Source organism: Penicillium canescens (assembly GCF_028828765.1).
Source record: "Penicillium canescens strain IBT 15451 chromosome Unknown utg000004l_segment0_segment0, whole genome shotgun sequence".
NCBI lineage: Eukaryota > Fungi > Ascomycota > Eurotiomycetes > Eurotiales > Aspergillaceae > Penicillium > Penicillium canescens.
In genome coordinates, this window is record NW_026703966.1 from 11,628 (window position 1) to 15,771 (window position 4,144).

Genomic DNA, 4,144 nt, shown 5'->3' on the forward strand with positions numbered 1-4,144 from the left:
CGGTGATTCATTGCCGTGCTGGGTCTGGGCCCCGCACTGGTATAAATCATGCTGGTCATCCAATCCACGCTGTGTACAAAACCAGCATCGTCCCATCCATAATTGGGCCTGTTGTTGTAAAAATTCGACCCCGGTGGCAATTTCTTGATGTCCTGCCTGAGCTACCTCTCGGACGACCTCTCTCTCACGGTCTAACCGCTGGAACTGGCTAATTGCATGCGTGGGGATCGATGGACGGGCCACGCGCGTTGGTAATGAATGGGTCAGCTGCCGTGCCGTCGAATTGGCCATTGGGGCTGGCATTGAATTGGCCATTGGGGCTGGCATTGAATTGGCCATTGGGGCTGGCATTGAATTGGCCATTGGGGCTGGCATTGAATTGGCCATTGGGGCTGGCATTGAATTGGCCATTGGGGCTGGCATTGAATTGGCCATTGGGGCTGGCATTGAATTGGCCATTGGTGCTGGCATTGAATTGGCCATTGGGGCTGGCATTGAATTGGCCATTGATCCTGGCAATGAATGGGCCATTGGTGCTGGCATTGAATTGGCAATTGGTGCTGGTATTGAATGGGCCATTGGTGCTGGCAATGAATTGGCCATTGGTGCTGGCAATGAATTAGCAATTGATCCTAGCAATGAATTGGTCAGTTGCCTTGGCATTGAAATTGAAATTGAAATTAAGCCATGGGGTGGTCTATTACCTGGTGGCTCAATACTATGACGATAAATCGGACTAATCGATCCGACCTGGGATCGAAATCCGACCGATTCACTCTCACTTCGCTGGGAAATCACTTCCGGTGGCCCCTGGCTATATTGAATACCCTCCATGGCTGAATCGACCGGGCTGTCGGCTGGCTGGTTCAAAACATGGGTTAAAACCATGGTATCGGACATCTGAAATGATGTATTGGAAACTCGGCCATTTCTCTCACTTCCTATCTCACTTCCTACCTCACTTCCTACCTCTTCATTTGCCTGCCAATGCTCGTCACACCTATCGCAGCGCTGCTCTGTCTCATCGGATTCTCCACAATATTGCCGTGGATAGCCATCTAAATACTCGTCTAGTATGACGCGTCGGCAGCTATCTCGAGACATATATCGGTCAAGCCTTGCTTGCTCAGCCTGTGCTTTCACGGGGTCTTCATGAATCGGGTCCCATTTTGGCCGTAAAAACCTAGCGGGTTGTATAATAATGGCCTCACTACGATGCCCGTCTCGGCCAGCACGGCCGCTCTCTTGCGCATAATCCAATAAGCTGCGTGGCAAGCTAATGTGAATTATACTGCGAATATTGGGTATATCAACACCCATGCCTAGCGCGCTAGTAGCTGCCACTACCCCGGTTATATCGGCCTGAAAACGGGCTAGTACGCCATTGCGATCGATGGTACGGCTGTGATATGCCTCACATTCGACTAACTCGGCTAGTTTCTCGACAGTCTTGGTGGTGGGCCCGTAAATGACCACCCGGCCGGTCTGAGCACGCGCGCGCGTAATACGATCTCTAATAAATCGTACGATCTCGGGGTTCTCTACCCAATCGTAGCTATTAGCGTATCGGCTTGGGTTCGGCACCGTAGGCTGCCATAGCCGGTAAGCGACATTCATGCGATGGGTGCGAGCTCGAAATAAATGGACCTTCTCTCGCGACGTACGTAGCCGTTGAAATAGCTGGTTTTCGGCCGTCGGTGGCAGCGTGGCAGTCAAATATATCATCTGAGCCTGAGCCACGAGCAATCGACCTAATTGAGCCATGGCGGGCCTAAAATGGGTCTGATCATTTAATACCACGTGGCATTCATCGATCACAATGCGATCTAGCCGATGACATAGCCGCTGGCGGTTCAAAAATGTCATGAAATCCTCCGTAATAGCTGATTCCGGCGTCACGAGTACAATCGATGCCTGGTCTGCCGGCCGACGGCTCTCCCACTCCACGCATGAAATGCCGAGCCGCCGGCATCGATATACCATGTCTCCCCGTAATGCAATTAATGGCACGACCACCACCGTCACCCCACGGGGGCTGATCCACGCGGGTAGCATGAAAAGTAAGCTTTTTCCACCCCCGGTGGGCATGACGGCCACCACCGGGCTCTGGCCTTGTTGAATCGCTGCTAACGCCGGTGCCTGCACCCCTCGGAGTTGAAGCTCGCTATTTCCTAGCATTCGCTGTATCTCGGGCTCTATAGCTGCCTGCGTCAATTGCCAGCGACGCTCCGTACGGCCGATCTCGGCTTCCTTCTGCCATGGTGAAAACTGGGCCATTCCTAACGCACTCTCGGCCCCGCCGTCATCCGTGGACATAAAGCCTAAAAATCGATGCCAGTCGGTGCTACTAAGCCGAAACATCTCACGCCGGTGGGCCGTCGTACCGGGCTGCTCGGTGATGCCACGGCCGTAGATCATGCCGGCCACGTGGGATGAATGGGCCGCCTGGAGGTCAGCAATATGCCCCATCCATTGCTCAGCATTCATGCCGTCTTCGTCATCCTCTTGTGAAGCATCGGCCCTTGCATCCTGCTGCGTATTATTGGGAAATACGCTAGATGGCCGCATAAAGCGACGGCTAATGCCGATAGCAATATCTCGGTAAGCATTCAAATTGATCGCTTGCCCATTAAGCCCAATGGTGGTCTCCCGTTTTAAGACCTCACGGAGTCTCTCAGATGACCAAGCTCGGCTAGTGCCAGGATCCGGACCCCAGAGGTAAGCCTGACGCTGCCTACTTGCCAAAATTAGTAAAAATCATGAAGAAATTGAAGAAATTGGAAATTGAGAAATTGGAAATTAAGAAATTGGAAATTAAGAAATTGAGAAATTGAGAAATTGAGAAATTGAAAAAACTCACCTCTTGATCTCTTCCACGCCGTCCGATCTCCGCACCTTCGCTACGTACGCTTCCAATCGTCGTATAAATGGCAATACTAGCCATAAATAATGGACCACAAGCTCGCCTACTTCCCGGGGTAAATAGCGATGAATCACCTTCGTATCATTAGATGCGTAAAACCCCTTGTGGTATTGTGAGACGAAGGTTACGAGCCCGTCCTCAATAAATATATTGCGACGGCCCCCGCTATCGGTATTGCAATGCCGAATGCTTAATAGCTCTGGCGCTCGAGCCGGCTGGCCACCACTCACGTGAATAGCAATAGCAAGCTTCTCACGGAAATGCGCTACCCGTTGAAGGTATACGTCAATTGCTGCCATCCGTAGCCGACCGGCACTACTCTCGATAAATCGCTGCCGTACGGGGCCGTGCTGCCGGACCCGAGAGATCAGCCATTGCTCACCGACCACGGGCCATGGCGTACGGGTGTCATTTAAAAAATTCCACCCGTGAGCTGTCTCCGTGGGATCGTCGTAAATTGCCTGCCATGGAATAGCTGGAACGGACCCATTTTCGACGAATAATAGCTCATTGTGAAGGATTTGGCGTGCCGAGGTTGTAAGCCCGTGGATGAACCCACGGAAGTCACCTATTGAGAAATTGAATTGCTGGTAAAGTAGCTGGTCCTGATTCATCCAGCCGACGTGGCCCGTAGTGGTGCTATTGTAATGGATCTTTAAGCCGTACGTCCGTAGATCTAATAGCCATTGAATTGGACTATTAGTTCCACGGACCATGAATTGGCTTACCATCTCAGCCACCCACTCTCGAAATGATCGCTGGGTCTGCCGAGCCTGGGTAAATTGAATGAATTGCGATGACTGCGTCGGTGGCAGAACTGGGCCATTTTCGAAATTGAAAAATGGATCATCTGATGTCTGAAATTCAGGCGTATCGAGTGGACTCTCGGTATCCCAATCCCCTGCCATTTGATGCTCCGCTAGCTGATATAGCATTGCCTCAGCCGTGGAATCCAATTTTAATGCCTTGTGGACTACCATGAATCGTGCAATTTTAATAAGCTTCGATAAAATCGGAGGATAGCTCTCTGCCGTACGCCAGCCTGTCTCACCGCGACCGAGCACTGCCGTGGCACAAATCAGCGCGCTCTCATAGTCCTCGACCTTAATTCGATGATTCAGAAGCTCAATACAAAAATTGAGACACGCTAGATCAATAGCAGCAAGCTGGAACGGAGAATCGGTGCTATTTTGCTGATTCGCTAGCGATTCGCTAGCAATT